Source organism: Leucopleurus acutus (assembly GCF_964270905.1).
Source record: "Leucopleurus acutus genome assembly, chromosome: 2".
In the NCBI taxonomy this organism is placed as follows: domain Eukaryota; kingdom Metazoa; phylum Chordata; class Mammalia; order Artiodactyla; family Delphinidae; genus Leucopleurus; species Leucopleurus acutus.
The window spans coordinates 12,420,096-12,447,587 of NC_139143.1; positions in this window are offsets into that span (position 1 = coordinate 12,420,096).

Genomic DNA, 27,492 nt, shown 5'->3' on the forward strand with positions numbered 1-27,492 from the left:
TGAGGTGGATAGACCTAGAGTCTGTCATACAGAGTGAAGTAAGTCAGAAAGAGAGAGACAAATACCGTATGCTAACACATATATATGGAATTAAAAAAAAAATGTCATGAAAAACCTAGGGGTGAAACAGTAATAAAGACACAGACGTACTAGAGAATGGACTTGAGACTATGGGGAGGGGGAAGGGTAAACGGTGACAAAGCGATAAAGAGGCATGGACATATATACACTACCAAACGTAAGGTAGATAGCTAGTGGGAAGCAGCCGCATAGCACAGGGAGATCAGCTCGGTGCTTTGTGACCGCCTGGAGGGGTGGGATAGGGAGGGTGGGAGGGAGGGAGACGCAAGCGGGAAGAGATATGGGAATATATGTATATGTATAACTGATTCATTTTGTTGTGAAGCTGAAGCTAGCATACCATTGTGAAGCAATTGTACTCCAATGAGGATGTTAAAAAAAAAAAAAAGACTTTGGGAAAGCAACGGTGAATTGGAGAATGCTCGCAGCTAGAGCTATGCATTTCAATCAATGCCACACACACACACACACACACACACACACACACACACACACAGAGGAGGGTTGAATATTATATCAAGGAAGGAGAGGGAACAAAATTGAAAATAAACTTTAAAGTTCCTTCTTTGTTTAGAAAAAAAAAAAGAGTACTTGGGATCTTTAATGAAAGGATATCTAACTATTTAGAAGAAAGATATTGCCACAATCTCTGGACAATTTCCAAGGTTGTATTTATACTGAGCTTCATCTTTCCAGAATGATCAAAACACTCTCCAGTCTTTGTTACAATTTTATAATAAATTGTGCACATTCTTCTAAAATTTTGGATATCACATGAATAAAGAAATGTATGTATGAAAAAAAAAAGAAGAAGATGTGGCACATATATACAATGGAATATTACTCAACCATAAAAAGAAACGAAACTGAGTTATTTGTAGTGAGGTGGATGGACATAGAGTCTGTCATACAGAGTGAAGTAAGTCAGAAAGAGAAAAACAAATACCGTATGCTAACACATATATATGGAATCTAAAAAAAAAAAAAAAGAAAATGGTACTGATGAACCTAGTGGCAGGGCTGAAATAAAGACATAGACATACAGAATGGACTTGAGGACACGGGGGTGGGGAGGGGGAAGCTGGGACGAAGTGAGAGAGTGGCCTGGACATATATACACGACCAAATGTAAAATAGATAGCTAGTGGGAAGCAACAGCATAGCACAGGGAGATCAGCTCGGTGCTTTGCGACGACGTAGAGGGGTGGGGGAGGGGGGGAGGGAGGCTCAAGAGGGAGGGGATATGGGGATATATGTATGCATATGGCTGATTCACTTTGCTATATAACAGAAACTAACACAGTATTGTGAAGCAGTTACACTCCAATAAAGATCTATTAAAAAAAAAAAAAGAGACGAAATTGAGCTATTTGTAATGAGGTGGATAGACCTAGAGTCTGTCATACAGAGTGAAGTAAGTCAGAAAGAGAGAGACAAATACCGTATGCTAACACATATATATGGAATTTAAGAAAAAAAAATGTCATGAAAAACCTAGGGGTGAAACAGGAATAAAGACACAGACGTACTAGAGAATGGACTTGAGACTATGGGGAGGGGGAAGGGTAAACGGTGACAAAGCGATAAAGAGGCATGGACATATATACACTACCAAACGTAAGGTAGATAGCTAGTGGGAAGCAGCCGCATAGCACAGGGAGATCAGCTCGGTGCTTTGTGACCGCCTGGAGGGGTGGGATAGGGAGGGTGGGAGGGAGGGAGACGCAAGCGGGAAGAGATATGGGAACATATGTATATATATAACTGATTCATTTTGTTGTGAAGCTGAAACTAACATACCATTGTAAAGCAATTATACTCCAATAAAGATGTTTAAAAAAAAAAAGAAATATGACATATCAAAATCAATGGGATGCAGCAAAAGTGATTCTGAGAGGGAAGTTCATAGCAATATAGGCCTGCTTCAAGAAAGAAGAAAAATTCCAAATAAACATTTTAACTTTTCACCTAAAGGAATTAGAAAAAGAACAAAGCCCTAAGTTGTTAGGAGAAAGGAAATAATAAAGAAAAGAATAGAAATAAATAAAATAGACTAGAAAAAACAACAGAAGGGATCAATGAAACTAAAAAGCTGGTTCCTTCAAAAAATAAAAAAAAATCAACAAGGCATTAGCTAGACTAGCAAAGAGAAAGGGCACAAATAAAATCAGAAATGAAAGATGAGAAGTCAATGAAACTCCTGCCTGTTGCTTTTAATTCCATTGAGATATTAAATGTAAACTGTCAGTATTTTTAAGGATGATTTATATAGTAAGGATATTGCTTACTTAATGTGCTACGGATTAAATAAAACTGTATTTTTGGCTTCCATTTATTATATTATGTGCTTTATAGATTATAATACTTGCCATGGAAGTATAAATTAATAAATTAAAATATTTGAAAAATACTGAGTGAGAAAAATTTTAAATGGTAAGATATCAGATTAGAGAAGACAAAATTAGCACTATTAATTTAGGGTTCTTTTGTGCTTTCCAATATGAGTTGAATTTTATAAAGTTTGCATTTTTAGACTAGGAGGTACAGCTGCAGTTTCCATGACCCTCTCTAGTTGCCTTAGACAGTGTTAGTTTTCTGAATTACTGTATTTCTTCATTTTCAGTCAATTCATTACGTATGATGCAAAAACTAAAATTATAGCCATTCTCAAATCTCTGCATATGCATAATTCCCTTTTAAAATGCCCCACTCAATATATGTCTTCTTGGTTATAAGGCTTTCAATAAATTTTCATTATATTTCCTTTCTATACATATCTTTATTTTATATTCTTAATTGACTTTTCTGGCATAAAATTATATCATCCTGTTATTTCATCTCTGTTTCTGAACATTCAATTAGTTTGAGATTTCCATGTCCCTTAAAATGAATTTGTAAAGGCTGAGGAGCAGATATATCAATGAATGGGGGCTGGGCAAAGGAGGACAGTCTATGTAGAGATGAATGTGTATAAGAGCCTGGGTGCATGTATTGTATAATAAGCTTATTTTACATTGGATTAGCACCTAGAAGAGTGACTGCCATATTGGGATGATCAAAATTATTTGTTTAGTAAATAAATAATTGAGGGAATAGAGCTTAAATTTCAGGTATGGCAGCTTTTAAAGTCACATCTTGAAAAATAGGCAAGGAATCAACCTTCAAAATCTGTCCCCTCACGTCACCTTCACAGCCTCCACTCTGTTCAGAACCCCTATAATCTCACCCTGGGATAATCAACCTCTTAACTGATCCCCCTTTTGACTCCACACAGTGTTCTCAACATATGGATGCAATTCCTTTTAAAATATAAATCAGATTACACCACTCGTTTGTCCAGAATCCTCAAATGCCCATCTGTTTCCCTCAGAGTAAAATCCATAATCCTTATAATGACCTTCTGTTCTGAATATACCCGGACCTGAACTCTGACCTAATTTTTTCTACACTTTACTGAGGCAACTTCAGTCTAATGACATCAGCCTCCCTGGAATGCTGTACCTCCTCTCACCCTTTGGTAAACTACATCAAGTCTTTCAATCCCTTGTTCAAATGTCTTTTTCTCAGTGGGACCAACTCTGGCAATCCTAAATCCTTTAGACATTTCTTAATTTAGAATGCCTAATGTTTATTGTTGTCTTCTTCTCCCAGATGTAAGCTCCATTAGGGCAAAGTCACTTGTCAATCGTCTTTATGAATCTATCTAACATGCATGTTAACAGTGACAGGGACACAGGTTGCTCTCAACATTTGTTGAATAAATGAATGGTTAAAAAAAAGTGGGTGTTAGTCAAATATGGATTTGGATAGAGAATTTCAATAAATTGACAAAGTTAAAAACTTGTATCCATTTTTTTGTTGTTTTAATAATAGGGAAAAGTGAGCAGGGTAGCAACTCATTCGATATGTTTAACTAGCATAGTAGGTATTTGTTCTTTGCCTCCACAACAAATATAATCCATCATTTAATCAAAAGCACAAAGTTTTCTCTTCATGGAACTTAACATCTCTTACATCCTCACCAATGTTTATCTCACTCCAGTTCTAGGGCTTGACTCCAGCCAGTAAGTCAGTAAGCATAACCCACACCTATAGCCAGGGAACTGATTCAAGTAACCAATCAGAGCCAACACATGTGACTGATCTCTGTTGGAACTTTAAAGATAGAGATGCATATTGTCTTCCCAGAGTTATGGTCATTGAGGGCATGAGATCTATAGTTCCTATAACAATTTACCATCATGTGAGAGGCTGGCTTGTGGAAAAGACTGAAGCAAGGGCATTTAAATTCCCTATCTAGCCAAGTCGAAAATGGGACCTACATCATTTTATAAGGTGCATGAGAAAGATATTTCATTTTTTGTTTAAAACTATTTGATTTAGGACTGTGTCACCTGGAACAAAGATTCTTTTTTGATATGGCTATGATGGCAAGCAGACCTACTCTGGGAAGTTAGAGGGAACATGTGTCCTAGGGTGTTGTGTTTAGTTAGTTTCGTTTGTTTCTTTAAGGTAAGATACATTTGAGACTCTTTAGGCATAAGTGAAAATGAGAAAATAGAGGAAAGTTGAATGTATGGCAAAATTGATGGGATTCTTAATGTAGTAGATTACACAAGGAAGTAATAGCTGATGAAGGTGACAATATTGGGTCCAGTTTTAGGTGGGAATAGGAATAAAATTTCCAAAAGTACTAGAATAAACATGAGTAGGGATTGATTTAGACTGACAGTGACATATGCATTTAGAAAGTATCTACAATGATCTCATGTAATAGCTATTGGAAATTATTTGATGTTTTTAAATAGAGGAGAAACCTGAATAAAAATAATATTTTATATACATGAAATTTGGAAAAGACAAGCATTGAGAAAAAAGGTACTGGTAGGGAAACTAGTTTGGAAGCAATGGGAATTGTCCAGACATGAGAAAGAGGATCAAAACTAGAGAAAAAAATAGAGAGAATGGAAAAGAAGGGGCTGATAATAAAGATACCACTTCAGTCTGAGTCATTCATATCCTTTCTGGCCCTATTTTTATGATAAATATTTCAGGTTCATTGAACAAGAACCATGCCTATCTATTGAGTTGTATGCAGTGCCAAGCACATTTTCTATGCTCAATAAATGTTAAACCATAATATTGCTGAAGGAGGACATGAAATAAGGAAAAAACCCTATCTCAGAGGAAACTAAGTATTAGCAGTGCTATGAATTAACTCCTTCTCTTGAATAATTTCCCTATTATTTCCTTCTTTCCTTGTTAGGTAAATAGCATCTTCATTCATCAAATATATATTTACTGTCAGGAAGCCACCCTTCTAAGAGCCAAGGTGATTCAAATAGGTCTCAATCTAGGAAATTAAACATATGAAAAGCTTTTCACAGTTCTATGAACTAGTGAATAATACATTCAAAAGTGTAGGCAGATGTTGAATTACATGGGCATTTAGAGTAGAAACAATAACACTTTTTCCAAGAGTGCTTAAAATGGGTTTTTGGAATAAGCAAGAGGATAACTCGCTAGAGCTTGAAGGGTAGGGTAGAATTTAGAGAGGGAAACATGTGGGGGAAAAAAACCAGTTTAACATTAGAGGGTGAATGATATAATAAAACAATAGTAGTGAAAAATGCAATGAAAATCTTGTGTCTAAAGTAGCATAGTTTCACTGAAATACATTTTCTATGTAGGAGAATAGTGGAAGCTAAGCTTGGGAAGATGATATCTTCTAGTGTTTTGAAATCAAGACTGAAATATTTAACATTTTATTTGACACTAAGGATCCACTGAAGGTTTTGTGAGGAAGAGCTGTAAGGAAAATAACGGTTTTAGGAAAAAATGAGATTGGTTGTTAAGTTCAGGAAGGATAGGAGAGGGATAGATTAGATGTAGTGAAATCTTAGCTATTGTAATAGCTAAGACATGAGGAAATGAGGATTAAAATAAATTGCAGACTTGGTGAGAATTGACGTTAACAAAAATTATGGAGGACAAGGAAATGGGCAGTTGGTGATGGCTTAGGTAAAGTAGGGGGTTGGGCTATGAAAGTGGAGATGACACTCCTAAAATAGTGGTCCTCTTTAGATATCGTTTTAGCACAGATACTCAACAGTTAACTTTTTCATTTCTGCATGTTTAACCAATTTAAAATGAATATTGGTGAGCAGTTATATACCTTACTAAATAAATATTTGGACTAAGGCTTAAGAAAACAAAAAAAGAAAAATCAACAGCTCTCAATACCTGTCACACATCTATGATTTTGAAACTTGAGATCAATTTCACATTCAAGTAGACTTACTGACATAAAATTACAAAACAAATTCCATAGGGAAACAGAGTGCAAACATACTAAACCATCTCTGCAGTTTTTAGCACAATAACTAAATACACTAAACTTTTAAAAGCCTTTTTATATATTAAAAAAATAAGCTGCTTAGATGACAGCTCTATATATTCAAGTGAGAAAAGGGGAATTTATATTATATGATTTCAGAAAAGATTAATCAATTTTAATGAGTAACCTCTTAGGATAATGGGGCTAGGTGCCAATACAATATAAAACATAATATAAAATATAATAGAAAACATTTGATTTTGATTAGTACCACCTGGAAATAAATTATCATTGAGAAAAATGTATGAAAGTTCCTCAGCTAATTGGGACTGAATGATATTAAAGATTTATATGTTACCATTGTAGTTAGGGCCTGGATCAATATTTTGTTACTAAATTAAAATTAAATTATACTGGAGGCAATAGAATATATAACAAATTGAACAAAATAATCCAATGTTCTTTGGTCCCTGTGGTCACCATCTACTAAACATTAGAAACCACTTACAGAGATCACGTCTCTATAAGCATTTTCTTTTAAATTTTACTTAGAACAAGTGTATTCTGAAGGGAAATCTGATATAGATTCTGTGATAAGAAACCAATTTCATCAGTGATAGAAAGTCATTAAACTAAGATGGATACTAAATACAACATAAATATTTCTGCCCTCAAAGAGTTTACCATTTAAGCAAATGAGATATCCATTTTGTACCTATACTTGCATTTATTTTTATGGGATTTTCAATAGATCATGATTCATATAAGTACCATAAAGAGGTTTGTGAGCTACAAACAAACTTTTTTTTCTTGTTGGTTTCCACTACAGTGACATAGGGATTAAAAAACATTGGTCATAAATCAGAGAGACATAGGGTCAATCTTTAACTTCATATCTTCAAGGTACAAGACCTTGGACAACTATTTGAAATATCCCAAACTCTGTTTCTTTATTTTTAAAAAAGGTAATTCTAATATTTCTCATAGGGTTAAAGTTAGTTTCATAAAATATCCATATGTAGTAATTAGGACACCGTTATTTCATATAAAATGTCTCAATAAATATTAACACCATATTGAGATTAGCAAATTTTAGATATAAAAGGAATATTTCATAATTATAAATGCAAAAAATTTTCCAAGGAATAAATTCATGAGGAGTACACTTTAAATTAGTAATACTTTCTTAATAGATAGATTTATTTGTTTTAATAACTAGATTCAAGAGAGTGATTTTGATTTAAATTATCTTATTAAACTCATATATAAATACTTAGCTACATATAGTATAGTAAATATAGTACATTATAGTAAATATTTATAGACTATTTATACTATATTTCAGATTAACTTTGAAATCATCATTATTATGATTAGTATGAGTTTATTTTAATCCACTTATGCACCTTTAGATATATATCAGATGTAATATACATTTTTAATGAGCATTAAGAAAACAATATTTAATTAAAAAATATGAAATCGTATTTAACTTTCCAATGTGACACTTCTAGTTCAAATTGCCTTACTGGACTTATAACCTAGTCTTATTTCCTTTCCAGTAATTTATTTTCAGACTGTGAAGTATGCTTGATAATTTACCCATACCCTCATTTGCTAAAAATTCATTACTCACTAGCATGAAACACTAATGTTCTACAAACAACCTCTATGATAACTAAGTAACAAAAGTTTGGTCTTTACATGTGTGCTTGTATCTTCCATGTTCCCCTGGAGATGCACTCTCCATCCTCACCCTGCTCTGGTCCCTCTGAAGCTGACCCTTATAGACTGAAGCCCTACTTCCCCTTGCCTTGTGGTTCAAGCTCAGTTCAGCCAATAGGAAATAGCAGCCAGGATTTGGGGGTGGGAGGAGAAGGTAAGTGGATATTAAGATAAATATTAGTACTGCATTCAGTTATTTTGTTTTATTTTATTTTGTATTCAATTTTTTCTTAAGGTTTCTTACTGCTTGATCTGCTTTCTTTATAAGAAAGTTTTCAGTAGCACATCAGTTTCACTGGAGGACACGGCCTCCCACATGAGAAGATGCTGATTTTGATTGATGGTACATTCTCCCATTCTTAGTGATGGAGAAAATTAGCACAGCCAAGATGGATATTTTCTCAGCATGAGTTACCTCTTTTGCATGTTTGTTCCATCTTTGTACAAAAATAATGCAGAGTTGTTTTAATTTTTATAAACAGAAGGAAGACTGAGGAACCTTATTACAATTCAGCCTTGGAACTGTTAGAGGGTTATTTTAAAACCACTCATCTCCACAATTTCTTTCACTTTTAGCAACCTGTACTGTAAAATGTGGCATAAACATGGACACCATGTTCTCATAGTTCTGTGGATGATTAAATGACATTATGTGTAAGTCATTTGGAACAGTTCCAGACATGTAATATGTGCTATATAAAAATCTTCCATAATTATAAATAGAGCATACTCCAAAATATTCAAATCATTTGCCATAATTATTAATAGAGCACACTCCAAAATATTCAAATCATTTAATTATACGAACTATTTCTCTCTATTTAATTCAATTAAAGGAGAAGTTAATACTAAAAAATTGCAATCCCTATATTTGGAAATTGAAAACACATACAATAATTGATGGATCAAGGAAAAAATCGTAATGGGAATAAAAAACTACTTGGGAATAGTGGATAAAGGAACCAACACATGTAAAAAAGTTGTATGATACATTAACAGTGCTAAATAAAGGGAAAGTTTTAGTATTAAATTTTCACATTAGGAAAAGAATAAGATAGAAAATAAAATTATTGAATGTCAAACTTAAATATTTGCAAAATAAATCAGAGACAGAACCCATACGAAAGTAGGGGAAAGAGATTAAAATTCCTAAGAGGAGAAATTAATGAAATATAAATACAAAGATATAAGAGGATCATCAAAGCCAAAAATTGGGTCTTTAAAAAGAATGATAGGATTGTGATAAAACTGATGAAGAAAAAAATTATTTCATCGTATGCACTATTTTTTACAACATAAAAAGTGAGACCTAGAGAAATTAATTCACTGCCCAAACTCATATAAATTAGTAGTTGAAATGCATCCCAGTGGAGTTATGCTATTTGATTGTGTAACGTATAAAAAAATGATCACCACATATATACTTACTAGCTATGGATTAATTCAAAATATAATATTTATCAAGCTATTACTCAAAAAATAATTTTATGCTAGCATGATGCACATTAATAAGGCAGAATTTGATCTATATAGTAAAATTGTATGACTTTAATTAGGGTGTTGATGTGCTGACCAAATTTTTTTTAGTAGTCACATTATCACCTTCTCCAATTTTTTTTATATTGTCAGTAAAAGTATTTCCATTCTGCCTTAGGTTATTATGTAACTGCATTTTATGCTCTACTTAAAATGACATGACCAATAAAAGCAAGCAGTTTATTGACAAAACAAATATGACTACTGTATACACTGTAAGCAGAGTTAATAAAATGCTTTATTAATAGAATTTATTTATCCCATCTGAGTAAAATGTAAGGGTAAAAATCCTTTCTTGAAGCCTGCCAATATTGCACAATTTATATCACTTGGGGGAAATCAAACACGTTCAAATCACCTCCTAGACTGGCATTATGGCTTTCATGTCCTGGAAATAATTGAAATATGAATATTGTCTGGAAGAACTGATTAGTTACAAGGGCAAGTATGTATGGCTAAGAGAGTTTGAACAAAGTTATGCTTTGAATCTACATTCCATGTGAATTTGTATTCATTCATTCTCAAATTAGTTATTACGCCTGAATACATGGCATTGACCCTGTCAATGTGAGGCTTGTGGAGAGATCCTGGAAGACACATATACTAAAGACACTGCAGTTGATTGCAATCCAGTAATTAAGACACATATGCACAAGTACACATACATATATATATGACACAGCAAAGTTGATAGGTGAACACATTCTAGCCCCTGAAAATCATAGACTGTATTTAACAGGGTTATTCAAAGTTGACAAGTAGTTTAACAAATACACTAGAAGAGTATTTTTTTATATAAGGTGTGTGTTTGAATTTTATTTTGCTGGTAATTTCAAAGATGATTCTTCTCAACAATTATATTTATATTTTACAACAAGAGGGTAAATTTCATAGAAAGCCAGGAAGAAATACTTCTAAAATATTTCTGCTGGAGTACCCCAAGTGGCAAAGGAGACTAATTATATATGTCTTCCTTTTCTACAACTGGTCTGGGATCACAGCTGTGAGGTTTGCTGTTGTTGTTGTCATTGTTTTTTAAAGTTAAATGTGCTTTATCTTAAATATCCAGGAAATGCTTATTTTATATACAAAATATTTTCGTTTCAGATTAAGAGAATATCATTTTATTTTGCTTACTTCTTACCAGATTCTTTGAGTAATATTTTATTCCATATTATTTCCATAGTCTTTGAGTAAATATCTGAGCACAGAATGACCCAATATATTTGTCCTTGAAGTCAGTGTTCCGTTAGCATTCTATTTTGCTGCTGATTGATACACAGACCTCCACTGAAGAATCACAGCCATGCACCATACTGTCTGTCTAAGTCACTAATTGCATATGACAATAGGAGTTTGACAATTTGTGACTGTGTGAAAGGGCTGATAAAGAAAACATTGGTTGTAGTCTCAGGAATCAAGCCATATTCAGTTAGCCACTATCATTTATGTCTAATGTGGAAGCTTCAATATTATATCCTTCAATTTCTCATACTTATTCTAGACATTGGGATACACTGCTTTGTACCAGCAGCCATGAAGTATATAAACTCTGATTAAATATTTAACATTGTGGAAACTGGACATATTCATATGAATTGGATTGCATTTTACCCATGTTCAATTCTTCCTGTCAAATCTGCTCTACTTGTTGGTTTTGTCAGTGGCTATCTCAGTGTTTCTTGATTCTTATTCCTATGTATGTCCAGACTAAATCTTTATTGTAATTTTAGACTAATATTTAGCCCCATCCTTCCATCTACTTTGCTTCTACTTCACTTTTGGCATTGAGATTATACTTAATCCAGTATCTCTTTTATAATGCCCTTTGCAGAATTTACAGTAACCACTGTGATAATTCACTTTATTCTTTTAACCCATCCCATTTGGGACACTATAAAAATTATTTATTTCAAATAGTATATCAGCTTTATTGCTGAGTGTTATTTATCCCCAAGCTTAATTACCTCCTTGTACATCTTTATCAAAATTATTGGAATAAATATTGATTGACTTTGCAAAATAATTATTTGGTTCTGCTGCATGCCAGTAAGCTTTTTCTCCAGGATGGCAGAAACAATAATCAATAGTGTTTGTGTAAATTACACATGTAGGTCTGTATACACCACATTTAATAATGCTTCAGTCCATACTTTTTCACTTTGTTAAAAAGAATATCATGAAAAGTTTAGTTAAATTATTATCACATTTTCTTAAGTGATAGTCTGAGAGTAAATTTACCCAGAAAGGAAATGTTACATTACATGTCTCATTCTTAACAAAGTCATCTTAACCTCTGGGAATCAATTTGTTTTTCCTAAGTACTCCCTTATCATTTGTCACAAGTAATTGAAGAATTACTTCTGCTTAAATGTAGCAAGCTTTGTATTATAACTTACAAAAGTCTAACTTCTTAAATATTTTCAATAATTCTATTTCAAATTTGTGAAAGGGTAATGACAGTCTCAAAATTTGACATGTTGTTGAAACTAGCAAGTTTAAATAAAACGACAAGCCCTTCCAAATCATTTACTATAACTGCTCTGATCTGACAGCAGGCATGGTTAGAAAAGTGCCAGATGTCAACACCTTTCATTTATTTTCAGAACAATAAACACCGTTTTGAGAAAAGTCGTAAATATAGCAGACTCTAAAGAAATCTGAGAACAACTTGATTTTTTAGAGCACTGCTTAGTTTCAAACATAAATTAACTTTCCTATTAGTTGTTGCTTGGGGTTCTTTTGTGTGTGTGTTTTCCTTTTTCTCCAGGAACTTACACATTAAGATCAACCCCACTGGTCTTTCTGAACTCATAGTGTTCTATGGATATTTATAGCAGCAGCTTTACCACTATTTGACATTTAGTGTTATTGTAACTGAGCAGGAACTTAGGGGGCCTTCCTGGGACAGACCCCTCCTCCATATCCTCTGCTGTAGCTCCTCTCTGTAGTACCCAGATAATAGTGTCTGATGCACATTTCCTGACTTGTTTTACAGATGCTAAAACCCCAACCAAATGGAAGAAATTAACTAGTTGATGACCACGAGGAGTAACCCCAGACCTACCAGTGCCTAAGGATTGATAATGTTAACCCCTGTGACACTGCCCTGTTACTTCATTATCAACAATCAGAGAATTGTGCATGAGCTGATCACTCTGGGACACCCCTCCTGCACCTCCTGCACGGATCAGGGAGTTCAAACTTTTTAAGTGTTAGCTGTCCCAGAATCCTTGTATGGCATCTTACAATAAACACTGCACTTTCCTTCACTACAACCTGGTGTCAATAGATTGACTTTACTGTGTGCAGGTGAGTGGACTCAAGTTTGGTTTGGTAACATAATATTTAATTTGGAAGAGGACTTGCTCTAAAGTGGAAAAACTACTGGTGGTGGGGAGGGAGGTACAAGAAGGAGGAGATAAATGTATACATATAGCTGATTCACTTCATTGTACAGCAGAAACTAACACAACACTCTAAAGCAATTATACTCCAATTTAAAAAAAGTGAATTAAAAAGACTTGTAAAAAGTAAAAAAAAAAAAAAAAATAGAGCTACCATATGATCCAGCCATCAAACTCCTGGGCATATATTCAGAGAAAAGTATAATTCGAAAAAATATATGCATCCCAGTGTTCATTGCACCATGTTTACAGTAGCCAAGATACGGGAACAACCTAAATGTCCATCAACAGAGGAATGCATAAAGAAGATGTGGTATATATATACAATGAATATCACTCAGCCATAGAAAGGAATGAAATTGGATCATTTGCAAACATGTGGATGGACCTAGAGAGTGTCATACAGAGTGAAGTAAGTCAGAAAGAGAAAAGCAAATATCGTATAATAACATATATATGTGGAATCTAGAAAAATGGTATAGATGATCTTATTTGCAAAGCAGAAATAGAGACACAGACGTAGAGAACAAATGTATGTATACATACATTCTTTATACATGTATGTATAAAGGCCATATATGACAAACCCACAGCCAACATCTTTCTCAGTGGTGAAACACTGAAAACATTTCCTCTAAGATCAGAAACAAGACAAGGTTGCTCACTCTCACCACTATTATTCAACATAGTTTTGGACGTTTTAGCCACAGCAATCAGAGAAGAAAAAGGAATCCAAAGCCGAAAAGAAGAAGTAAAGATGTCACTGTTTGCAGATGGCATGATACTATACATAGAGAATCCTAAAGATGCTATTAGAAAACTACTAGGGCTAATCATTGAATTCGGCAAAGTAGCAGGATACAAAATTAATGCACAGAAATCTCTTGCATTCCTATACACTAATGATGAAAAATCTGAAAGAGAAATTAAGGAAACACTCCCATTTACCGTTGCAACAAAAAGAATAAAATACCTAGGTATAAACCTACCTAAGGAGACAAAAGGCCTGTATGCAGAAAACTATAAGACACTGATGAAAGACATTAAAGATGATACAAACAGATGGAGAGATATACCATGTACTTGGATTGGAAGAATCAACTTTGTGTATATTACTATACTACCCAAAGCAATCTACAGATTCAATGCAATCCTGATCAAACTACCAATGGCATTTTTCACAGAACTGGAACAAAACATTTCAAAAGTTGTATGGAAACACTAAAGACCCCGAATAGCCAAAGAAATCTTGAGAAAGAAAAATGGAGCTGGAGGAATCAGGCTCCTGGATTTCAGACTACAAAGCTACAGCAATCAAGACAGTATGATACTGGCTCAAAAACAGACATATAGGTCAATGGAACAGGATAGAAAGCCCAGAGATAAACCCATGCACATACTGTCACCTTATTTTTGATAAAGGAGGCAAGAATATACCATCGAGAAAAGACAAACTTTTCAATAAGTGGTGCTGTGAAAACTGGACATCTACATGAAAAAGAATGAAGTTAGAACACTCCCTAACACCGTACACAAAAATAAACTCAAAATAGATTAAAGACCTAAATGTAAGGCCAGACACTATAAAACTCAGAGGAAAACTTAGGCAGAACACTCTATGACATAAATCACAGCAAGATCTTTATTGACCCACCTCTTAGAGTAATGGAAATAAAAACAAAAATAAATAAATGGGACCTAATGAAATTAAAAAGCGTTTGCACAGCAAATGAAAACATAAACAAGATGAAAAGACCACTCTCAGAATGGGAGAACATATTTGCAAATGAAGCAACAGACAAAGGTTTAATCTCCAATATTTACAAGCAGCTCATGCAGCTTAATATTAAAAAAATAGACAACCTAATCCAAAAATGGGCAGAAGACCTAAATAGACATTTCTCCAAAGAAGATATACAGATTGCCAACACCACATGAAAGGATGCTCAACATCAGTTATCATTAGAGAAATGCAAATGAAACCTACAATGAGATATCACCTCATATCAGTCAGAATGGCCATCATCAAAAAATCTACAAACAATAACTGCTGGTGACGGTTTGGAGAAACGGGAACCCTCTTTCACTGTTGATGGAAAGGTAAATTGATACAGCCACTATGGAGAACAGTATGGAGGTTCCTTAAAAAACTAAAAATAGAACTACCATATGACCCAGCAATCCCACTACTGTGCATACACCTTGAGAAAACCATAATTCAAAAAGAGTCATGTACCACAATGTTCATTGCAGCTCTATTTACAATAGCCAGGACATAGAAGCAACCTAAGTGTCCATTGACAGATGAATTGATAAAGAAGAAGTGGCACATTCATAAAATGGAATATTACTCAGCCATAAAAAAAAAACAAAATTGAGTTATTTGTAGTGAAGTGCGTGGACTTAGAGTCTGTCATACAGAGTGAAGTAAGTCAGAAAGGGAAAAACAAATACCGTATGTTAACATGTATATGTGGAATATAAAAAACAAATGTTTCTGAAGAACCTAGGTGCAGGACAGGAATAAAGATGCAGATGTAGAGAATGGACTTGAGGACACAGGGAGGGGGAATGGTAAGCTGGGACGAAGTGAGAGGGTAGCATGGACATATATAGACTACCAAATGTAAAATAGATAGCTAGTGGGAAGCAGCTGCATAGCCCAGGGAGATCAGCTCAGTGCTTTGTGACCATCTAGAGGGGTGGGATATGGAGGGTGGGAAGGAGACGCAAGAGGGAGGGGATATGGGGATATTTGTATATGTATAGCTGATTCACTTTGATATACAGCAGAAAGTAACACACCATTGTAAAACAATTATACTCCAATAAAGATGTTAAAAACAAAACAAAACAAAAATAAAGTCAAACAAGATTTTTTAAACTACATTAAAAAATAGCCAGTGCAGTTTATCATTTGATATTTTTCAAGGCAGTAAAATTGGCAAGTAATGTATTTGACCGTAAATATTGCAGGAAGGTATAGCACAGTATTTGCAGCAAAAGAACCTGTTGGGTTGTTCTGTTTAATTCAAATGCTTAAATGTAAGTTTTATTACCCAACCTATGCATGTTTCCCCTGCCAACAGCAAGTAATTAATATTACTTAGATCAATTTATTTCAGACATCAAGGCAATGATGTATGCACTGAACTCTAGTTAAGATATCAGGCAGAACTTTAGAAAACATTTTGTGTGCAGCCAAAGGTACTTTTTTATCAGGATGTTTCAATGTCCCAATCACTTTTGAAGAACAAGTGAAATATAATTAGACTCAAGAAACAAATAGGATAATTAGAAGAGGTGTTTTGAAATGACTCTCTTAAAAATGCATCATTTGAAAGGTTGTTTCATGCCTCTAAATGGAAGCAATTTCAGTGTGAGAAATTGGTTATAGTACTATGACTACTATAAATACAGTTTTCAGCTAATTTGTATTGCATTATTAACATATGGTAGGCAGAGGGCTATATAATTTACATGTGTTATCTTCTTTAATAAAACATAAATCTGAACTCTGAGGGTATAATGAATTGACTTCAGTAAAATTCTATTTAAATGATCACTAAAATGGTAACTAAAGACAGGGGAATAAAAGGCCCCAAATTTTCTAAGTATGCTTACCAAATTTTGTAAGTCATTTTCAAACTTTTCTTTAAAGTTGCTCTTTTTTTGGTCATTTTTACATGAATATCTTTTTCTTTGAGAAAACGAATACCTTCTTGGTACAGACCCTTAGCTTTTATAGTAGGGGAAAAATCTTGTATTTAAAATAATTCTGTGCCTTTACTTTCAATATTATATTTTTAAAAGCTTCTTAGTTGCATATTCTTATGGCATTCATATGACAATGTCTGGAGTTAAGTGTGGGAGGTATTATTATCCCTATTTGATATCTGTGATTATTCAGAAGTAAAAATTTTGGATTTGTCCAAAAAATGTAGTAGTTTTGCAATATGTACTCTAGCCATCTTTTGGACTCAGGCATTTAGAAGCACTTCTCTAAACTTCCTTTCCATTTTGCTTACACACCATGGAAATTCTGACTTCAATTCTGAATTGAAGGAGAAATAATTTTTTTGGTGCTATTGATTTATCAACTCATTAAACAACTAACTAATATCATATGCAGGCTGTGGAAATTTCACCAGATTAAAAAGCACCTCAAAGATAGCTTTTTCACGTTTTGAATATAAAACAATATTCTGGAAACCACTATTTTTAAAATTTTTGCATTGATTTTTCATGTGAAATTGTGACAACCAATATGTTTCATCTTTCAAAGATTTTTTAATAGAGTGTTTGAATAAGATTGGAAACAAATGATTTCCACTCTAAATGAGGTCTTTGTGGCCATACAGGCATGTATGGGTTTGATTTTAAAATATTCTTTATAGGACACTTCTTTAATAATTTATTATTTGTGCTTGGATTATGACCCATCATTTACAGATCTAATTTTTTCCTTTCATCATGTAAGGAGATTCTTAAATAATAAAACTAATGTCACTTGTCACTATTCATGAATCATAACTTTTGTTGCATGGAAAAATGCATAGACACACAGGTGATAGTTAGTATTCATACCTGGAAGGAAGAGTTAGAAATAAATATATTAGTCTATAGGAATAATAGCAATTGTAATCCACGATATATGGATTAATCAACAACATTTAGTTTTGTTTAGGGTTTTGAGGGGTTTTTTTCCCTTTATCTATGTTAACCACATTTCTTTTCATTGGTGACAAAATATTTGCTCTTTGAAATTTTGATCAGAACCTACAAGAACAGTCTAGCAATTAAAGTCAGCAAAATTGATGAGACTCTAGTTTCTACATTAATGGTCAGGAGTGATGTATAATAAGAATATTCTTTGTTAGGTCTATTCATTTAATTGCAATTTAACTTTACCTATATTTAGTGTATTAAATGTCCTTTAGTGCAAGGACAATGTCTTACCCTGGATTAATAGATCCAAAGTGCCTATGAACAGTATTTATTTGCAACATGTTGACAATGAATAGAAGCAAGTTATTAATTACTAATAGCTCATTCTCCTGGGGGCAGTACTTTCAAATCAAAGCACCTTAATTTACACCAACACATTTACATATGAGCTAGGTTTTATTATTTTAATTAACTATAAATTAATATTCCAATTATCTTTGGAATTTTCCCATATGGGATTCTCTGGAAGAGTTAGATATTATACATTTTAGCTACAATTCCTTTTTTATAATAATTTAAGATGTTTTTTTTACCCTTTTTTGTTTAGCTAATGGTAGCTAGCAGGATTGAAAAGAAGCTAAATGGATCCAAACTGATATTGATTCAATCTTTCATTTAAACTGGTAACGTAGTTAAATTTAATTTCCCATAATACCAAACCCTGTTTAATACAAAATTCAAAGAATCAAATAGATCCTAACACAGCCACTGTTTGCATTTTATTCCAACCTAAATTTTTTTATCTTTTAATTTTTAAAAATATGACTCATAAATATCATCTTCCAACTCAAATCAAGGTAAGTAAATCAATAAAAACGCATTAGGAGAAAAATGTCTGTTTATTACTATAAATATGATATTTATACACAAGATCAATCATATAAGGTGGAAAATGATCACATAGGTACATTTCTGGTGGTGTATGTGCCTAAAGAATCTTGTCCAAAAAGGTGAGGGTATGTTAATCTCTAGGATCCAATTCATTTCTTATTAGTAAGTGAAAAATAAGTTTATCAACTAGCAAACATTGCCTAATAAACTGAAAAACAAAAACAAATTGATGTTAAATATTTACATTTTATCAGCATTTAAAAATTTTGTATTTGTACTTATTCACTAAAATATGAATATGCTAGTTAAAAAACTCCTAAATTTTAAGCTTGTTTTTAGAGAATTATGGTCTGAATTTCATATACCTACAGTTTATGAACAGATATTATTGCTATTTTTTGCACGTGAAAGATATGCATTATGAGATATAAAATATCAAAAAGATGAAGGTTTGTGTGGTTTGGCTGAATCACTTTGGCAGACTGAATGGTAAATAATGAACGTCCCAATCATAGAAGTCCTCACTAAAAAAATCAGTAATTTTTGAGAAATAATCAGGTGACACCTAATCTATGTTTTTAAAATTTGGGAACTGCCCATGAAGAAGACGACTGAGAAGCTGGAGTAGATTAAGCACACTGTCAGGAACTGAGAAGTTCAGCCCTGACTCTAACTTCAGCAATAACTATTAAAAATGTAAAAGAGGAGGGACTTCCCTAGTGGCGCAGTGGTTGGGAGTCTGCCTGCTAATGCGGGGGACGCGGGTTCGTGTCCCGGTCCCGGAGGGTCCTACGTGCCGCGGAGCAGCCGGGCCCGTGAGCCGTGGCCATTGGGCCTGCGTCGTCCGGACCCTGTGCTCCGCAACGGTAGAGGCCGCAGCGGTGAGAGGCCTGCGTACCACAAAAAAATAAAAAAAATAAAAAAATAAAAAAATGGAAAAGAGGAGATGTCGAGGTCATATGATTTGCTTAATGGATTTGAATATCTGTCATGCTGAAAATTGATTAGAGCATTTCAATTGATCTCAGGATAGGTCTGAAAACAAAGTGACAGTCACTTCGGTTCTTCCTCCGGACACGCAGGCTCAGCAGCCATGGCTCAGGGGCTCAGGCGCTCCGCGGCATGTGGGATCTTCCCGGACAGGGACACGAACCTGTGTCCCCTGCATCGACAGGCGGACTCTCAACGACTGAGCCACCAGGGAAGCCCGACTTTGGTTCTTAAAATACAGATAAAGACCATTGGCCTTCACTCAGCGTCCTTCAATACCTTGTGAATATGAAGAACCAACATGTCATAGAGAAAACTATGTTACATTTTGTGTCAGGTAATGCAGATAATAGACTTCATAAATATGTGAATTTGGGAAAATTACTTCTATCTCTGAGAATCAGTTATATAACAACTTTGTTCATATATAAAATTGTTATATAATATAAAATTTTATCCATTTATATTTTATTCATAGGTTATTAGGAAGTTTGAATTAAATAATTTAAGTGAAATGGTTGACATGTTTATTCTTAGTACCATTATATTTACATGATTCAACATTTTAATGGGCATATGATATCAATGAAAGCCATGTTTCAATATTTTAAGAAAATAATTTTATTACATTTCAGATACTGTTACTTAAACTACATTCTTATATTCTCCAAATATCATTGTGATATGAATTCAGATCGTTGACATATAAAATATCAAGACTCTCTGTTTTGAATAAATTTCCTATAAATGTCCATCTCCTTTAATTGATGCTCATTCATGCAAGAAAATATATCACACCAATCAAATTGCAGATGTAATAATGAAAAAGCAAAACTGTGCTGTGAGTTCTCAACATCTCTTTAATTTGACAGCAGTTACCTGACTAGAGATGAAATAGAATTATTTATAACTGCAGAAATCGCTGCTGGGTTAAAATTGACATTGAAGAAGCCTCCCCTTTGGCAACCCCCGTTTGCAATGGTGTCACCGTGTCACTGTAAATAACCCTGCTGGGATCAATTGTCATGCCCCCAAGGGACATGGGTTGTCTATAATATCACAGAAAAGTAATGAGAGGGAAAGATTTCCTGCTAGAACATGAGTCATTTTTAAGCATTAAACCAACAAAGCTTGACCTAAGTCGGCCTAGAAGTGCACTGTGGGAAACTGCACAGAAGCCACATCTCAGCAAAATGTCTTGGCAGGAAATGGGTGGACATGTAGAAATGCAATAACTGTCTTATTTATTCGCCACTCTTGGGAACAGTAATATGAAAGTGACTAATATGGTATAATAGTTCCCAGAACCAATTAATTAATCATAGCATGCCATTAACAGATACATTCCTTGGAGGGAGAATATTTCATGCTCAGGGAAATTAAACCTTTTTATGGTGATAAAATTTTCCCAGTCAAAAGTGCTTTAAATTTACATTCTCACACTGTTAACAAGGTGGGGGATTTCCTAAATGAAGGAATGATTTTCATGAGGTCTACAGGTGATTTCTGGAGAAAATTCAGTGTTCGTGTGGAGTGGAATTCGAGAACGGTTCTTTTTGTTCTTTTTCTTGCACTTTGCATTAATTGAAAATATTTAGTTTATTGATCCCATTTTTTAAAAAGTAAATTTTTAAACAGTCAACTTTCTTTTAAAACCTAGTCCAATACCTGCTTTCACTTCAAATAAATGGGACAGAGACCCAGTCTCTTCATGGAAAAGTTTGGAAAAGTTTGAAGTTTGGTTAGCTAGTTTACAACTTCTTTTTTTTTTTTACACCAGTGTTAGATGTTAGCTATTTTCTTCCTTAGGTTTATGAATCAGTTTACACTGGTTACTTAACACCATGCAGATACAGTTAACATTTTTTTAAGCATTTGGCTTTGTTCATATTACTGCAAAGCCAACTGCTTTATTTATGGTTATATCAAATACTTAGGCAAGTGTGTAAAGCACACAGAATTTATTTTCCTTGATTCTTCCCCGCCGGGAACATGGGTCATTATTGCACAGTCTATTTTTCACTATCCCCAGTCACTTACTCAAATAGTGTCCAGTACTAACAAACTCATTCATGAAATAAAATATTAAAGCTAAATGTTTCTTAGTTTGTAATTTTATACTTTTCCCTCTGAGAAAAGAAATTATTTCTTAATTATTGTCTTTTTAAAACTCAGTATACAGGCTATCAAGGGTCCTTATCATTTATTTCCACTCTAGTCCTCAATAATATCATATTGTATATAATTGTTCTTTTCTATGGCCTTTTTCCTACTTTTCATCTCTGGATATTAGCCCCTAATCTGGTTGTCTGAGTTCAATGAGCATTCTGCATATTCTTTTCATAGTTTCAATATACTGAATGAACATTACTTACATCTTTCAGATGATAGCTGACTGGCTATTGTCAAGGTATCACTATTGGATCAGATTTTCTGTGCTTGATGGGAGTTTATTCATTATATGATGATATTTTAACTTTGTAGAAGATCAAACATTAAGAAATTAACATATATTGCAACAAGATAGATTTTATTTACACAGAATGACAATTACCAGAATTATTACTAAACATACACTATAATGTAATACTAGGTGGTAGATTCTACAAGTCAAAGCCTTAAACATATGGAACAATAAAAACTCTTTATTGGACAGAATGTTTATTCATTTCAATGACTTGATTTATACTAAAAGGTAATAGTCTTTCTTAATAAATTGTATTTCCATGGAATCTCTGTTTATCCCCCTGGAGTAAATCTTAATAATTCTCTTCAATACTCAAAAGAATGCTTTAAAGGAAAACTGAGATGTGACATTTTGCTGAAAGTTTCATGACGTGAAGAGATTTCATAACATACAATCATGCAGCAATTTATACTAAAGTACCATTTTGATAGGTCTTCCCTCCAAAATGTCTTTTTCTGATTCCCTATTCCCCTTTTCCAGGCTTCCCCTGGCCTCTCAGGTGAAGAATATGTAATATTGATCAAGAGGGCTTAGGAATGTGGTAAGCTAGTGATGGAATCCCAAAACCATCTCTTACTCTAAGTTGTTTACCTTCTATTAATCTTGATAATAAAGCATACACCACAAATTTAAAATGCAGATTAAGTACTATGGCTGTAATGTGTTTAACACAACATCTAATTCACTGTACTGATTGTAACAATGGTGACAAAGGTAGCCTGAGACAGAGAGAACATTCTTAGTCCATTTGACATAATCTCCATTATTCTTGTAAAAAGCAGCATATAATATACAATGTCATTAGAAATGGGTTCAATGCAAGTTTCTCTGGCTTATCTTCCAACCAACGTGCCATCCCTAAGTTCCTTTGCTGTTGTTGTTGTAGACCGCTTTATAAAATAAGCACTCAAAATCCTGGCCGAGTCCCTTTTCTCCTGGGTCATGTTTCTCCTGAGGTTGTTCTCATATTTCTTTTCCACTAGCATCCCAGAGAAGACACTAGCTTCCTTGATTATGTTTTAACTGGATTTATCTGTCAAGGTGCTTTCAGTCAGTGCATTAACCAGCAGCAGATTTCATGGACTATTTATATTAATACTCACTGATTAGTAGATGTGGTTATGACAAGTGGTTTTCCATGTGTAGGCTCATGCAGAATCTCTAGATGCTTCACGTTTTTTGTGAATCAGTGCTTATTCTACAAACCTGTGTATAATATTCTTCAAGGTTTTTGGATAGTCCTAAGGAAGTGCAAAGAAGTTATATCAAAATATAAAGATTTATTTTTTTAACTTTTTATTTTGTTTATTTATTTTTGACTTTATTGGGTCTTCATTGCTGCATGTGGGCTTTCTCTAGTTGCAGCAAGCAGGGGCTACTCTTTGTTGCGGTGTGCGGGATTCCCATTGCGGTGGCTTCTCTTGTTATGGAGCACGGGGTCCAGGCACGCAAGCTTCAGTAGTTGTGGCACACAGGCTCAGCAGTTGTAGCTCACGGACTCTAGAGCGCAGGCTCAGTAGTTGTAGTGCACAGGCTTAGTTGCTCTGCGGCATGTGGGATCTTCCCGGACTGGGGCTTGAACCCGTGTCCCTCGCATTGGCAGGCGGACTCCCAACCACTCTGCCACCAGGGAAGTCCCCAAAATATAAAGATTTCTAAAAATGCCTCTAGGTTTTAGAGCAGATACTTCTTGGCTTTTTACCCAGTTAAGTAGATATTTTGTAGGTAAAGTTTATGAGGACTTTTTAATGCTGTAATGTCCTTTAAGAATAAAAAAGTAAACCAAAAACCTCATCAATTCCCAAACTGAGATTTTCTATTTGTCATTAGGTAGTCTATGAAAGAAATCAAGGATCTATTCCAACAGAATTTAAAAAATATTTTTATATTAAAAATCACTGTAAGTGCCCGAGGGTATCTTATTATGAATGTGTCTTTTAAAGTCATCATAGACCCTTTCATTGAGATGAATCTTGCAGCTCTTGTAATCCAAAGAACAGTTTTAAAAGAAAATTTCAAAATAATCTACCTTTGTTGCAATGCCAGGCTCTGATTACAGGTGTAGATTACAAAGTGAACACAATAGTCAAAATCCCGTGGGAGGAATTGGGAGACTGGGATTGACACATATACATTATTGATATTATGTATAAAACAGACAACTGATGGGAACATACTGTATAGCACAGATAACTCTACCTAATGCACTGTGGTAACCTAAATGGGAGGGAAGTCCAAAAGGGAAGGTGATATCTGTATGTGTATGGCTGATTCATTTTTTTGTGCAGACAACATTGTAAAGCAACCATACTCCAGAAAAATTTATTTTAAAAATCCCTAGTCTTAAGAAATGTAAATTCTAATGGAGGAAGAGACAATAAACAATATATATGTAAAATATATGGTATATCATATTGTTCCAAGGAGGAAAATCAACAAAGAGAAGAGAAATTAGGAGAGTTTAGAGAGTTGAAACATTTAGTGACATAGTTAGCTAAGGCACCACTTTGAGGACATTTGAGCAAAATGATGTAGAAGGTAAATTGTTGAGCCATCTGGCTATCTGCAGAAAGAGGATTACTTTTATAGGAAATGAATGCAAGGTAAGGAGCCTACAAAGTTTGAAAAAAAAAGGCGGGGTGAGAGTTTGGGAATGGAACAAATGAGGGAAAAATCTTAAGAGTGAGGGCAGCAAGATAATGGGATGTGGACTATATGAGATTGTAAAGGGTCTTCTGGGTCTTTGTAAGAATTTTGAGTGAAGTGAAAACCAAGTGGAGACCACTGAGCAAAGGGAATGCCATGATCACTCTCATTTCTTTGTTGATACTTGACTGAGATGTGCCAGTGCAAAAGTAAGGAGATATGAGACAACCCAAGGGAGAGATGACGGTGATGTGGAACACGAAGGTGAATATAGAGGTAGAGAGGAAAAAATAGATTTGGGGCTATTTCGAATCAACAGGATTTCCCAAAAGATGGACTGATTCTTGGATACTCAAGAAGAGGGATCATGGGGCTTCCCTGGTGGCGCAGTTTTTGAGAGTCCGCCTGCCAATGCAGGGGACGCGGGTTCGTGCCCCAGTCTGGGAAGATCCCACATGCCGCAGAGCGGCTGGGCCCGTGAGCAATGGCTGCTGAGGCTGCGCGTCCGTAGCCTGTGCTCCACAACGGGAGAGGCCACAACAGTGAGAGGCCCGCGTACAGCCAAAAAAAAAAAAAAAAAAAAAGAAGAAGAGGGATCATGATGACTCTGAAGTTGTTAGAATGAACAATTGGAAAGACGAAGTGAACTTCAGTAAAATGGGGGGTGCTTCAGGTGAAGATTTTGACAGTTGAGGGCATATTGTCTTTGAGATGTTTACTAAATATCTAACTGGAGATGTTGCATAGGAATATGGATATATCAATATGAATCTGAAGCTCGGGGGAGAATTTTGGCTGGAGATAAACATTTGGAAATCATTAGCATATTTTTTTCAAGGCATGCTGTCTACATGGTTGCAGCCAAAGATTAGACCAACAGTTGGATTTAACCAAGATTGTAGTTTTGGCAGTGGGGATCAATAAAGCAAGGGAAAGGCAAATGAGTTGAAGTTGCATAAGATTTAGTAATTTCTGTGGTTAACCATTAAATTTTAAGTTGTGTAAGGAGGATAGAGGGGAGCTGAAGGGATTCTGGACAGTAAAAAGTTAATAGAAATGGTAGGTCATTTCTCCTGTTGGACCTAATGGTTTGTTGGGTTTAGACAGGTAAGGGGAAATACAGAGTGATGAGCACAGAGAGGGCTATAAGAAATCGGGATTGGAGAGAGGTCAAGTTGAGACATATAATTCTTCGTTGTATTTTTGAAGTTACAAAAACAGAAATTTTAAACCGTATTTCATACTTATGTAGACATCACTATTAAATATTCAAAATAAAACATTTACAAAATATAAATTTGATAATGTTTACAAAACAAATTACAAGCCTTTTAAAAATAGAAAAGAAGTCCAATTTTTCTAGATTCTATACATTGTTTTTGGGACAAATGACTCGAAGGTAATAAATTGAACATGATTGTTATCAAATAGCAGTGCATTTACTGATTAAAATTGAAAAATATATGTGGAGTTGTCACTTCATATGATATAAAGAAAATTTAAATGTACCTAAGTTATAAGAAGTGTCTAAAGTTACACAAAATGATTTCATAACAGTCTCCTATCACTTACATTTATATGACATTTAAACATTTTTTGAACATTTAATAATAACTATCTTCACACAAAGGATTCTGAGGTTGGTGGAAGAGAGACTTACAAATAACAAAACTGAGGAACAATTTAGATTTCCCAGAGCCACGCAATTGGTCTCCTTCTTAACTCCTTCTTATGCTAAGGTATAAGACTTAGTGTTGGCAGGGATGTTAGATTATTTTATTTAAAGTCCTGAATTTACAGAGAAAAACCTGAGACACAGACACTTAAGTTAGTGACTTAGCCAGGTCACTTCCTTACCATACTTAACATCAGGAGATTTGCCTTTATAAAAGTCAATTTGCCAAGCTGAAATGTTGCATGGGAATTCTCACTAGGAGAGCAGTTTATTTTGGAGGAAAACAAGATTGGATTCACATAATACAAGTCTGTCCATAAATTTGACTCAAATTTTATTTTTTCTAAGTTAGTTATTTTTAAAGGAAGCTGAGGAGGATGATGAAGTAAGGGTTAAATGATATGCACAATCTGAGTCTCAGGCTGTAATGTAGCAGAATGCAGGTTTTATCCTGACAATTTTGTCAAGACCATATAAAAAAGATATTTCAAAAAGAAAAGTTATTTTGGACATTGGGCAAGCTAATTTGAATTATAATACACAATCCACATAATAAATTCACTTTCTTCTCAAACGTTTGGACAGTCTTTGATTTTTGCCTTTTTGTTTTTGCAATGCTAACCGAATCATGGGTGTTAGCTTTTTATTTGCATGACACTATTTCTAGAAAGGAAATTCAATGCCCGTTGGAGGTTTGGGGGCTAGTAGATCTCTATAATCATCTTTTTCATCCCTGAAATGCTATTACATATTAACCAAGGCTTGCAAAGCTTTTTGCTTCACATAAAGCAAAATGCAATCATCATCTTTTAGAATATGTTCTCCATTTCAATTTAAAGAGTCTACTATCATGCCACCATACTATGGAGAAAAATAAGTGCTTGGAAACATTTTGAAATGGCTCTAATTTTAGGTATAATTATTTAACACTAGTGATGAGAAATTAAACAACTGAAATTCCTCCAATTAATAACAATATAGATATAGATACAGGCATTTGAGGGTGATTAATTCATTTATTTGTTTGTTTGCTGGTTACATTATGTCTTTAGTATTGTCACTTATCTCT